Here is a 14,207-nt window from a genome sequence, read left to right on the forward strand (position 1 = left end):
TTCCTGCTGTGTTTGGCTAGCAACCCAGGGCAGTGCCAGCCAGTGTATGGGAATATGAAGGTGTCTGTAAATTTTATGAAGGCAGGAAAAGAAAGTGGCCAGAGCAAAAAGCAGGTAAGGGATGTGTGCAGTATTTATGTGAGCACAAAACAGAGGACCAGGAGCCTAAGGCTTCAGTCTTCCCCAAAGCTCTGAACATGGATTTAGGGGGCTTGCTGTCTCTGCCCAGATGTGTCTCAGAGTGCTTTAGCAGTAGTTGATCTCACTCTTACCAATGACAAATTATCTTTTTTTTTTTTTTTTTAATCAAAGGCCACAGCAAAAACCTTTGATGGAGCAGCAATACTTGAAGCCCAGTGAAAGTGGCTTTCCTCAGCACTTGGCTGCCTTCCTCCGAACACAGAAAGAAACCAGACTCCAGCAATAATGTGGAGAAACAATGAGGATAAATGTACAGGCAAAAAAATTCCTTGTGCTTCCCGGAACTGCTGCAGGTTTCTAGGCTTACTCAGGCTATCCTTGTGCAAGAGAGCAGAGTCCTAGCACACACAAATGAAAAATCAATGGGCAAAATTTCATCCCTTCTGCGTAGAGCAGGTCTAGCTCTCGTGCTGGTGGCCTTTCAGAGGTGGCTCCTGCGAGCGAGATGCTCTCTAAGACAGGACAGCTGCCCTAAGAGACAGGCACTCCCCTCAGCCCAGAGGGATTACAGACCATGGGAAGTAACATCAGAACTCTGTATCAACACAAGCACTTGCATGGCTGCAGAGGTAAGTGGTAAAGTGGCTGAATGTTGTAGACCAGCTCAGCAAGCCCTGGGTGCTTGCTCCTCCTTGTCTCCAGCACAGGCATGTACTTATGCACCTTTGGCAACCTATTGCCGACATGGTTTTCAAGGGAGCCCAGGCATGTCCCCGCAGCCAAGAGACCTGCTGCCTCTTGGCAGGTGGCTGTGGGCAGAGGAGAGGGCAGTGTCTGAAACCATCTGGGATGAGAAGGACTTGAGAGATAAAAAGACAGCTGTAAGAGCATGTTATGAGAAGCCCCTAGGGTAGTGGAGGGTTTTGTTGAATGATTTATGCCCTAGCTGTTGAATGCTGTCATGCAGCAAACAAACATTTTGCAGGTGAGGACAAGTGCAACCCCCCACCCCAAACAGCCTAAAAGAGAGCGAGCCAGCTGCTCCTTGGCCAAAGGGCTCTCCAGCAGTATAGGTTTGCTAATGTAGTCAGCAAAGTGCAGTGGGACAACACACCTTAGCCCTCTGTTAATCATCTTAATTTTGGTCATGCCTAAAATAGATTTGAAGCACACAAAGAGGAAGACATTAACAGGAGCCTTATCTGGTCCATCACAGCGCTTCAAAATATGGTGGAACTTGCAAGGTGTTGTTGCTTGGACTCCTGCAATGAAGATGGCCTCCGTGATTAAGACATTAGTGCTTTCTGAAAACTTCAGAGATCTGGACAGCTGGTGGAGGGTGGCTGTCAGGCTCCCAGTTCATTCCTATAATTGACAGTAAGTGAGGTACTTGAGGCCACATGGGCAGGCAGTAGCAGAGGAGGAGCACCCTGGGGCTGTGGAGTGGACCTCTCCCCCTAATCCCAACACCTTCCTCTCCACATCAGTTCAAGCGCCATGGAACCAACTGTCCAGTTTAACTCTTTCTGGGCTGGCCACTCTACAGCAGCACTTACTGCTCATCCAAGTGGGAAGTCAGAGGATGCTGCCAGAATTAGCCCTACAGCAACATTATTCACATGCATTTTGTTTCCTGCTGAGATCCACCAACATTTTTTCTTTGCCTCTGCCAGTAGAGCAGCTGATTAGATGAGACCCGCTGGGGTGTCTCTCCATAGATATCTGCAGGGTAATCTGTTATCTAATAGTTCTCCAGGGAGGTCCTTTTTATGGGCTTTTCTATTGCTGTTTTGCTGATGATAATGCGATGCGCAACATGTTGTGAAAACAAGCCCGATTTGTATGTCTCAGAAGCAAATAACTAGATGACTTATTTCAAGATAAACATATTTTAGGGCTGTACTTTGCTTGGTTTATTTTATGGGGCAAACATCAGTTGTGGTCTGTATTGCTTTATCATCTGTTCACTTAATAGATGGAGGTGAGGCACTGGTTTTCCATTAGTTTAAAGTCTGATCCTTTTCATAAGCTGAGTTTTCTTTTTTCCCCTTTTCATGGGCTTTGTGCTGCTGGGGCTAGCTCAGCCATGCGCTAGTCTCCTCCTCCTCCTCCCCTTCTCTTAAAAATCACATCGCTGATGAAAGGCTACAGACTCTGGAGATTACACTGTAGGTATCAGTGACATTTCACTAGTGATGGCATTGCTGAAAAGTCAATTGATTTAATGATTTTGTTACTAGGGTGGTGCTGCCATGACTTCCCCAGGATGAGACTTCATCACTCTCAAAGTGGGTGTGAAGACAGTCAACCTAAAAATACCAGGAGTCTGGGAATAACAGGAAGCCACAGCAGTGAAAACTAGTTGGAGGGATGCTGCAGGGACTTTCTCTCTTCCTTCTTCTGAATGAGGCAGGATGGATGCCTCGGGCTAGTGGCTGCCCCCACTGTGAGACATGGTTGGACTCTCCAGAAAAGCATCTTGGCTCTCACAAGGGGAAGAGATGCAGATCTATGCGCTCATTCAATGTAAAACATTCCAGCATCCTAAAAGATAGGGAGCTCAGCCCTGTGTGTCTCACCCGTGCTGTTCACATGTCTCCCCTGGGCAGTGGCAGGGTCAGCACTGACTTACTGCTCACCCCCTTTCACATATCCTTCTCAAAAACCAGGAAAAACCACCTCTTCCCTGCAATGGACATGCAGATACTGCAACTGCAGTTGAGGAAACCACTACCAATTCGAGGTGTCTTCAGGAGGTTCACTGCCTGTGGGGTTGGCACAGTCTTTACCAGCCCTGTGCTCCACAGCATGGTTTCTGCAGTGCTGCACTGTTTGTACCTGGGTTGGCTGTGCTGGCCTGTGCCTGCTGCAGCTTGCAGCATCCCCATGCTCTTGCTGGGCAGCAGCCCCATGGGTGACGTTGTGACATTCATCCTTCCAAGGGATGAAGCATTAAGAAGGGGCTGACAGGAAGACTGAGATGAGCAACATGGACCCAGCCAGCTAAAAACTCTCTCTGCTGTTAGGAAATGGTAGGCAGGGCTAGTACCAATATCACCTACAACCCCATTGTGCTGGTCACTGTGTTTTTCCAGCTGTTGCCAGCTGGGGACCATCTCAGTGGCACTGCTGGCAGAGACAGTATTGAAAAGTACTGCTTAAGGGAAAGAGCAGTATTGAGACCTACCTTCTCAATGAGAAAACCAATATATTTTAAGCTGTTGCTATAAACCCCAGTCCTCTGTTCCTCCACAAACAGATCAGACGGAGCATGGCAAGGGATCAGGCACTTGACGGCTGCAAAACACATCGAGTCATGGAGAACAAAGACAAACAGGCTTCGTATGAGAAACTGTGCAACATCAGACAGCACTGGCTATTAATTTGAAAAGAAAAATTTAATTGGGGGTTAATCATTGGACTTCTCTGGATCACAAATCCAAAAAACACTTCAAAATCCCTGGTCAGAAAACAAAGTTTGGATTTATCCAGGATTTATCCAGAAAACAAAGCACCCTGGATTTATCCAGGGCAGTAGAGATCAGGATAGACAAAAAATGATCAGGATTTTGCCACTAGACTTTTTGGGTGCTGGCAGAGAAGCAGAAAACCCTTAATTGGGCAAAATATGACTTGGACCTGGTGTAACAGAGAAGCTGGGTCTCAGTAGTGGAGATGTCTGAGAATCCAGTGAAGTAGGTCTGCTGAGAGTGGTGCCGTGGGAAGGGCTGTTTGGCCTTCTTGCTCAGCAAGTTTAGAAAGGAGATCTGTGGGTTTTAAACTCCTTCTACTCACAGAGAACTCTTCTACTGAAAGTATCATGACGCTTCTTGATTTAGGCTTCAATGACATTTTTCGGATAGACTTTTTAGGCTAACAGAAGGGGGAAATGAGCTCTTGTTCCTCCAGAAGGAGATGACAGTGTATTTTTTTTTTTTAAATATGTATGAGGGCTAATTAACTTGGCATTTACAGCTTAGCATTCTCCTAGATACATTTACTCCAACTGAGACCACATTTTGTTGCAGGGAAGCTTCTGCCTAGCATCTCTTTCCTCCTGCTGCTTCATATGCTGTGATATTAAGGTCACGAGGTATCTTCCAATATCCATTTCAGTGCCTTCCAATTAAGTAATGAATAAAGCAAAGATCCCAGGTATGGTTTAGCTGTGAGGGTGGAGGCATCTCTCAGTGCGGCTCCTTATAATCCTGGTCAATGCTTCAACAGCTAGGAAGAGCCTCTTGGGACAGGGTCCTAGAGCAGCTTGCTACAGAGCAATGATTTAATTGGTGGAGATGCTGTTGTTGCTTCTCACTGTAGAGGGAAACTCTGAAAAGGTCATACTAATGAGGGGAAGGAGACCATTTTGGTGAGGATTTTATCTCTTCCTCTGACGCTAAGGCCTTGTCAAATAATTTGCTCTCTGAGCATGCTGTGGTTATGGTTAGCAAGCTGGGGGGTCAGACAGCCCAGATACATGGGCAGAATGGGGCAGGTGAAAAAACTCACGTCCTTGCTGCTGCAGGCTCTCCAGGACCCTGCTGTGGTGTGCAGGACATGGCCACCAGCCACCTATCCCACCACAGGAACTCCAATATCCGGTTTGCTTGTGCTATGCATGTGCTTCATGGCTATGTGGCAGAACAAGGCAGTGCTTGCTCTACTCAGTAGGGAGGCACAGCTGAAGAAAGAAAGCTTAAGCTTGTTTCAACAAGGTGTGGTGACTATGTTAAAATTATCTGGATGTCATTTATCTCTCATCAAAGTCCTCCCTCTGCTGCCAGGATCATTTTCTGCCCCAGCGAGCATCACCTGCCCTCAAAGGAGCATCCAACACTAGAATCCAACTGGGAATTTGTGCATTATCTAAGTAATTACCACAAAGAAGGGAAAATGGGTTCACCTGTACCTATCCAGAGAGCAACCAGACACAGTGGCAGCCGAAAAAAAAACCCTACTTAGAGAAAGCACCAACATAATGAATCACCATAGTCTGCATGAAGGGGTAGTTAATAGGGTGCTCTCATTCCAAAATCATATTAGATGGCAATGAGTTCACGTCAGTTGCTCTCCCCACACTTCACCTCTCTGCTGTCCCAAATTGAGTTAAGGTAATCCAGATGCACCTCTTACTGCTTTAGGAGAAAAATATGGCAAGATCAGTTATTCACTTTCTTCACTATTCCCACAATACCAAGCTATAAATATAAGTGGTGGTGATGGGTAAATAAACAAATGAATAAAAGACACATACACAAACTCCAAACAAAACATTCAGTTGTTGTGAAACTCAGAAGCATTCATCAGGGCTCCAGTGTATTGAAGATGATACAGAATGGACTCAGCATCCAGCTTTTGAGGCTGGTAAGTTAGAATTAGGGTAACGTGGCTAGTGAAGAAGACAGGCAGGATGGAAAAAGGAATGACATGTGATTAATAGAAATAACTGTGTGAGAGACTAGTGTTAATAACCAATGCTTCCCACAGCTCTCCTGAGTGGAATATGCTGCCTACCTAAAAGCCCATCACAGCTGCATTTAGGTGGGTGCAGAAGAAGCCTCCCAGGGAATATTTCTCAGAGTGAGCTGTTTCTAGGTTAAGTCCTACTCTATAGCAAGAAAAACGAGGCTATGTATTTTGTAGAATCACCTGCATGTATTTACTGACCTCCCCAGAGATCATGGCTTGGCACCACTAAACTGCAGGCTGGCTCAAACGGCTTTTAAAAACAGCCACCCCCACTCTGTTTGAAAATGGCTCCAAATTTTGATCCTTTTCTTGATGCAGCAAAGCTCCTTTCTGCCCCTGAGCTCAGAGAAGCAGGTGTTCTTGTCAGGCAGAATATCTCTGCCTGAGATACTCTGCAACAGGCAGAATAACCAGAAGCACATCTCAGAAGCACATGATGTACTAGGTTCTCTGGAGACTGCTAATAATGTTTGATTAATTTTTATTATCAGTGTAAGCAATCTTTGGGTTTTCTCCATCTGCCTTATTTAGAGTTGTCATTTCTTTCTTAGTTAAATGGCAGCTTCTACAGACAGTGATCTAATTGTTCCTCAGGACCAGCTTGAAGCTACCCAAGTTAAGGATGGTCATTGTATGATTTGCAGTACACATGATTTGGTCTTTAAGGTGCAGATCAAATAAAATGGAATAGCAGATTAGCCAGTAATTGAATGAAGTTGAAGGCAATGTGCAGGCTGATGCTGGGGTCACAGAAATGCTTGGGCTGGACAAGGTTGAATAATGGATCAAATCAAAATATGCATGATGCAGTCACCAAGAGGCAGGACAAACAGCTTTTCAGCAGATAGCCTGACCTCATATCATGCAAACTGCTTTGTCTGTCAGAGCAATGAGCTTTTGCAGTGGATTTTATACTGAGTCCTTACAGTGCTATAAAACTCAGGACACAATACTCAGTGGCTGCTGGTGGGGCAAGTGCCTGGGATGGGTTATGGGCTGTCACTTATGGACTGCCAGCATCCTTGCGTGTGATGCAGGAAGCACCTTATGCTGACCCCTGTGACAGTGAACCTGGCTCCTGAATCAGGACCATGCAAGCATTTTAGGTAGCACACAGAGGTATGAGATGAGGGATGCTCAGAGGACTGCTGTTGGAGGAAGTGTGCACAGAGTCTGTCTTGCTGTTGCAGCCGTGATGCCCTCTCATGGGCACTTGCAGGTCCAGAACATCAGAGGCGGTAAGTCAGCCATTGCTCACACCTCAGTATGGCCACGACTGTGCCAGGACAGAGCACTTGCCAGCCCTCAAGAGTGTTCAGTGTCAGAAAGGGGATAACTCTGTCAGAATCCAGCTGCACGTTCCTCTCAGTTCGGCAGGCTTGGAGAAGCCCCCTTGTGGGCTCTAGCCCTCTGGTGAGTCCCATTTACATCCCAGCACTTTCTTGGTTATATCGGGCCTAAGTTTGCTTCCCTCCTATCCAGACGACAACATGCACTTGTTGAGGCATGTAAGGAGTAACTGGGAGCAGTAGAGCCAAAGCCACAAACTGAGCTCTTGGTCTTCATATAAAAAGCAAAACAAACTTAGAATCTGTACTGGAAAAAATGTTTTAAAATACTTTTAACTTAAAAGAACAGAAAGACTACCATCCTCCAACTCACTATAGCACTGGTCTGGGAGGCAGGAAAACAGCTCACTTTCCACCACTGCCACCAAGCTTCAATGTCCTGAATTCATCTTTATGCTCCACATTTCTTATCTATACAGCCAAGAGCATCAGCTCCAAAGACTTGTGCCTGGATAGCTGCTGGTTTGACTGGCCTGTATTTGGCCCTTGTGAAGGCCTTGCTCTTGAGGTGCTCCCAGAAGGCATACAGCTTTTGGAGGATGGGCCAGGATAAGGCTCACTCTCAACAAAAGCAGATCTTCCTCTCCACAATAATTAGTCTGAATAACTCCTTGACTTCTATTACATGAGATGAGGAGTTACTTGAAGTGCTGTTATATTTTAATTCATTTCAGCATACATGGAGAATCAGGCACATTGTACCCAGCACCAATGAAAACAAATATAGCCCCCAGAGCAAAACCAAAAGTCATTCCAAATTATATTACTGAGCAGCAGTGTGCAGTATAAAATGGGAGACAAAACTCTGCCATCTCCCCAGTGTTCGGGTGGTGGAGAGCTTACTACTGTCTGTTCTAACAGTCCAAACATCACTATTTGAAATAGACCTTTCTTTCCTTGCAAAACACTTCTTGTTAATTGAAGGAAGAAGCATTGTCTGGGGTTGAACTCTGCAGCCTGGGTATGGCTGTCAGATGTGATGAGGCAGTCAGGGGGAAGCTTGCAGGGAGCTGCTTTGCAGGGTGTTGTCATGGGAACAAAGCAAGTAGGGCATCCTCCATGCCGTGTCTTCCATATAAACTCTGGCTATGTAGTCACACAAAATCAATGCTGTTCTGCAGCATGAGAAGAGCCAGCTACTAGGCTGTCTCTATTAGAGGTTCAATCTGAATGAAACACAATGGCCAGAACCTTCCTATGCATGAATGTGGCATTACTTCTGATCTGAATAGAGCAAGACTTTACACCAGCTGAGTGTCTAGGCACAGATGTCAGAGTGAAAGGGCTGACATGAAAAATACCTGCTGGAACTACAGTTTCTTTTAAGAGCCCTCTGAAATATGGCCATGTTAGAAAGCAGTTACTGAGGGCCTTGTTTACTTAGATTATTTCTCTTGATTTTTACTGTCTGTGCACATTTTGACAGGCTATGGATTTGGCACCCATAATGGTTCCACAGCAGAAGGCAAAGGGTAGAGCCCCATGTGTACGTGCCCGTGGCGTACAAGCTAAGAATACAAAATATTGACATAATGTCAATATTTGTGGTCATCTGAAGTATCTGACTCCCTTTGCACAATGCTGTCTTTGAATGAAACTTACCTCCTCTGTACAGGTCTATATATGTGGAATTACTCGAATTTTCTTCTATGTTTATAAGAAAAACCTTGTGTGATACTGTGGTTGCTAGAGATAAGCAATGGTTAAGAATGAGAATGAATATCAAAAACCCTGCTTGTGCAGTTATAAGGAATTATGTATCTAAAACGAATAAAGCATATTGTTAATGTTACACCACAGAGACCAGTGACAGTATGATCAAATGCAGTAGGTAACCCAAGATCTGAGAAAGGCTGAAAATGCTAACTGAAAAAAGGTTAAAAGTGCAAAACTCAACTCATAGCCTCCAAGCTTTCATTTTGCCTTGCCCAGGTCTGCTGACAAAGAGCTCTTAATTAAAGCAGGTATCTGCAGTACAACTGCACTACTGTCGCTGACCCGGGCCAGCAAGATGCTGAGCCTATGTTCCTCATTTCCTATTGACACTGAAGTGTGAATGAGGGGCCCACATCCATCCAGGGCTCGCTTGATGTGTACTTTGGAAAACAGACCAAAATAGCAGGCAAGGGAAGAGAACAGAGCCAACACATGGAGGGGTTCCTAGTTATTTGTTGAGGTTATTGATTAAAGCCCCTCTGCTTAGCAACAAGTTTGAGAAAAGTAATGATAAATTGTTACAAAAGGCCTGTAGCTGTATCATAAAAACAGCCTTGCCTTGTCTTTCATGTATCTCTCACTGGCTATGGTGTTTCCACGCAAGTTGCAGCAAAGATTGGAATGAAATCTCTGGCACTGAGTAGAGTATGTTCCAGATTCATAGTGACTTTATGTTTAGTGCTAACCTCTTTGACTATAAAACAGGGAGCACATATTTATTAGAGTAATCCCAGTGGATTACTCTGCATGGGGAAGAAACTGTGGTTCGTTTTTGGGCATGGTTGCCTCCATGCAAACGTGCTTCTGGCAAAGGCTCTCCGCAGGAGAGCAAGAGAGAGTACACAACAAAGCGTGTGGAGCAGCACTGACCTTGTTTCTCCCATGAGCAAGGCATGCAGCGTGCCCAAGTTCATGCCAGATCAGACCTACCAAAGGCTCTTAATAAATTTTGGATTAAATAAACAATGCTGAAGCTGTTCTTCACACTGAAAGGAATGAAGTCTGAGTTGTGGACCTACAGATAGTGCTTAACCAGCTAAAGCCCCCTTCTCACCTATAAGCTGCTGTTCCTTGTGACTGCAGTATGTTTCCTTTGCTGAAGGAAGGGACATGCACCAGGAATTGCATTGATAGGAGTCTGACATATGTCACTGACACCATATGCAGAACACAGCATACTCCCTATGTATCTGAAATGGGAGTGAAGTGAAATGCTCCACTATACGAGAGTACCAGCTGACCTTGCATTAGCAGAGAGGGACCTTGAACTTGTACAGCCTGCAGAAAAGTCAAAAGTGGATTCACTGAGACAGAAAGATAAAAATAAATGCCATGCTCTTTCAGCACTTCCCTCCATTTGCTTCATATCATAAATATCAATACAGATATAGAAATACAGAAGTAAACAGTTTGTCTGGCTTGCCCTTTCCATATGCATACATTCCTGTTGTGAAAGGCTTTACGTAACTTCTAACAGCAGATTGCAAAATGATGCCTCGGTTATGGGAGGAAGCCACCAGCCATTACGTTGCATTACGGTAATGTAATGGGTCTCTGAGATGAACTATATTTGGAAAGCTTGCTTTTATTGTAAACCTTGTACCCCATCCACCCCTCTGGCATCAATTTCTCTTTCTGTTCTCCAGAGACCATGAGGCCAGAATATAAGTTAGACCTGAACAGAGCCACCAGGTGTCTGGCCCAAAACATAAACCCATGAGGCAAAATTGTGCTGTTTATTTTAAGGGCTGCAGTACCAGCAACAGAACGTATTCAAATGGATGCTGATGACTGATCTGCTGAAAGGTGAATTTCTCATTAGCCTAGAGCAAGCGCCATTGTAATTAATTGCTTCCCACACTTCTCTGCTAAGTAAACACTGCTCTAATAACAAGTGTTGCCATCATTTAACTTTTTTAACTGAACATAGGGAATAGACAAAAGAAAATCTGTATTTACTTTGTTTTTCTTTCTGTGCAAATGTCACATTGCTTTCATGTTGGCAATGACTGCAGAAATGCTGATTCAGTCACTTATTTACATAATCCCTTCAGATTTTTCTTCTATATGATTGTTGATAATGAAAAGATTTTCTTGTCTGAGAAAAGGAAGGGAAGCAGGCGAGTTCTGTATGTGAATAGGCTGAACTGACATAAAAATATGGTAATTTGCATTAGTAAAAAATTATGGTAAATACCATCTACCCTACCTGCTCTAAGGAACATCCACCCCATGACAATGAATGCCTGTTCAGCTGCAGAGTGCAAACCTATATAGCAACCCTATACAATTTTTTTTACACAGCACAGTAGAGTCCAATGTTATTACCACTTAGTGCATAAAGTTACTTTACAGGGAAAAGGTTTTAAAATACTCTTATGTGAATCAGTGCAGCACAGTAAGGAGGAACAGAGATACAGCTGTGGAGACAGTGTTCTCACGGGAGAATGAATAATTGGTACATAAACTCTGAATAATCCTGAAAGATACAGCGAGGCCATGAGAGGCCCAAGGAAGCTTAAGCAAGCAAGATAAGAAGCAGCTAGAATTCACTGATGTAATGAGAACTGTGGACTGTTGGCAAGCTTTCGAGGTCAAGTTCCCACACCTGTGCTTAACCAATTATATGCTAGCTGCAAAGGGTCTTCAGGACATGTATCCAATCATAATATGCCAAATCACTGTAAGTGCATGTAAGAAATAGTATTTAAGGGGTTAAAGGTTTGTAATAAACGGCTTTTTGTCTGATCATATTGATCTCTGAGTCCATGTATTTTCTGCGGCATACAGCTTAGTGCACGGCTGGCTACAGAGATGATGCAATGTTGGGAAGGCTCCTGGAGCAGGAAAGGAAAAGCAGAAGCCTGCTTTGCACATATAGTGCCTCGAAATATAAAGCTCTTAATAAGCTACTTTCATCAGATGACTGAACAGAAAAGATAAGCCCCTGGGGCGGCTCTCCCTCACCAACACCTATGGATGATCTGCCTGCGCTCTTTGTTGCAGCCTTATATTTTGCTCCTTGCTCCAGCTGTGCCCCAAAGACCCAGGGGGGTTTGCTGCTCCCCATGGTTTGCCTCCTCTGTGGCCAGGGTGGGAGCAGGATTGCCTCCTCTCCAGAGCCTCACAGGCAGGGCCTTTGAATGATCAAAGGCATTGCCAACAGCTCTCAGGGGGGCTAGGTGAGTGGGCCTTGATGATGGAGACATACATGATGGCAGCTACAAAACTGTAAAAAGCTGACTTTTTATGGTGCATGATAGCAAAGCACAGGGTTTAGCTTACAGAGGCAGCACATAGCTGCAACTGAAAACAAATCTTGTCATTAAAGTGTAGGAGCCCAGCTTCACTAATCTGAAGACAGCTGATGCAGTAAGGACTGAGTTCACAGTGCAGGGAGCAGCTTGCATGCTACTAAAGCTCAGACTCCACAGATAAACCTCTGAGAGCTCTCCTGAAGATGAAACCTATCTTCAGCCTTTCTGGCAGATTAGCTAGCTGAAGAGCAGTTTTACTCAGAGCAATCATTTAATCATCCTTTTTCTTAAAATCATCCTCTCTTCACATGTTTTAACTTCTGTTTTTTAAACTGTACTTTAACAGGAATGCTTCTGATACTGTTGTGCTGACAAATAAATTTAAAAAACCCCATACAACAAAACTCCAAACCCCAAATGATAAAACCTTCCAGTATCTTTTTTTTTAATAATTCATCCAGCAGTTTTGATTACTAAATCATTGCTTAGTGTTTCCTACAGGAAGAATGGACTCATCTTTGAGAAAGAGTAATCTTTGCTTCTAGCTTGCAGCACCAAGAGCTTCTGGCTCACAGGCTCGTATTTCTTTTTTTGGTGTCCTTGGATTTGAGGAAGCTCCAAGACTGGCCTTTAATGTCCCAAAGGCCATTCCAACCATCTAAAAAACGTGCAGTTATTACCTGTGTACTAGAGCTCTTTGAGAGTGTTAGAAGATCAGTGTATCAGACTAATAGAAACCCTTTTCTACCATGAGCTCTTCCAAATGCAGCGGTGCCTCTGAAACTGCACATTGTTTACTTCAGCTCAAAACTCCATCCGTGTTTTTCTAAGGATTCAGCATGTTTTTCAACTCGGCAGTCACCTCACCCATTGCAGACTATGAGTGTGGGTGGTGAGGGAGACACAGAGCCACCTTCACGCTTCAGAACACTTCCACTGCAGATACAGTCATTAAACAGACAAATTGTTTGGCTAAGGCTGAAACCTGATGTATGCTCATTATACTCTGCTGGCAATTTTCCCTGAATTTTAAATAAAGGTGTTTTGTGTTTCCATAGTAACTCGGACTCCTTTACTGAGATGCCTGATGCAGTGTTTTATAGTATATAATAGCACAATTGAAAAGTATACTACAGCTAAAGGATTAATTTTGTTCCTGTGAAATTACAGACACTAACTGGTGGCTGGAGAAACAGAGAAGGAACAGAGCAGCTTTTGATGATGTATAGCATTGTTACGTTGCAGTTTAGGACAGAAAATTGATATAAGGAAGACACAACATATAAAAGAGAGGAGAGGGAATAAATGGGCTGAGTCCTGCAGCCTGCAGTTCCTCTATAAAGTGTGTCAGAGAAGCTGAAATAAGCCTGAGTGGTTTCCCTGGCTGGGCTCAAGTGCTTGCTTGACTATGGCTACTGTGCCAGGGTCATAGTGGATCCAGCCCCAGCACCAAAAGGTGGGTTTGGGGTTCATAGAATAGTTTGAGCTGGAAAGGACCTCAAAGCTCATCTAATTCTGACCCCCGGACAGGGACACCTTCCTCTGGACCAGGTTGCTCCAAGCCCCGTTCTACCTGGCCTTGAACACTGCCAGGGATGGGGCAGCCACAGCTTCCCTGGGCACCCTGTGCCAGGGCCTCAGCAACCCCACAGGGAAGAACTTCTTTCTAGAAGAACAGGACAAAACCTCCTTGGGTTCCTTCCCGAGTCTAGAAGGTTTGTAAACTGCTTGATCTGCAGGTCTCAAGGGACTACAGCTGGAAATGCTGCTCCGCATCATCGCTGGCTGCCCTCTGAAAGAAGGTGAATACTGCTCTTGGGTGGCAATAATTAACAACCACACTACAGATAGGAAACATAGGTGGATTTCAGTAGTCTTCTCAAACAGCTGTCTATAAAATGTATTACGATTTATATAAATTGCTCTTGCATGTTCATTTATGGAAAAACTGGATCATCTCAACATGAACGTTTCATTTAGAGTGCTAATTATTGCCACTTTCCAATTTTAACCCATTTCAATGCTTTCTTCTGAAGAAACACGCCACAGCGGGTGAAGAAGCACTGTGTAAAAGGCTCCTCCGCTTACTCTCGCAAGCAACCCGTTGTGCCACCGGGAGCGGATCACCGGCTGGGGGCCGCGGGGCGCAGCGCTGGCTGCGGTGGGGAGACGCCCTTCACGGTCCTACCCGCAGGCCGAGCCCGGCGGCGGGGTGGAACCCGGGCTCTCACCCCGGAACCATCCTGTAGCGCCACCGTTCCCGGAGGGCTGGCAG

General features: G+C 44.8%; 1 long non-coding RNA gene across 1 annotated transcript; it reads right to left on the minus strand.

Moving 5' to 3' along the window:
• Nucleotides 1-2,040: 2,040 nt before the first annotated feature.
• LOC134164274 (uncharacterized) lies at nt 2,041-2,997 on the minus strand. Its single transcript, XR_009965084.1, has 2 exons — nt 2,821-2,997; nt 2,041-2,345 (listed from the first exon to the last, which is right to left on the minus strand). It is a non-coding gene; the product is annotated as an uncharacterized LOC134164274 (long non-coding RNA).
• Nucleotides 2,998-14,207: the final 11,210 nt, after the last annotated feature.

Source organism: Pezoporus occidentalis, unplaced genomic scaffold (assembly GCF_034315485.1).
Source record: "Pezoporus occidentalis ecotype Australia unplaced genomic scaffold, CSIRO_AGI_Poc_V1 ctg214, whole genome shotgun sequence".
Classification (NCBI taxonomy): domain Eukaryota; kingdom Metazoa; phylum Chordata; class Aves; order Psittaciformes; family Psittacidae; genus Pezoporus; species Pezoporus occidentalis.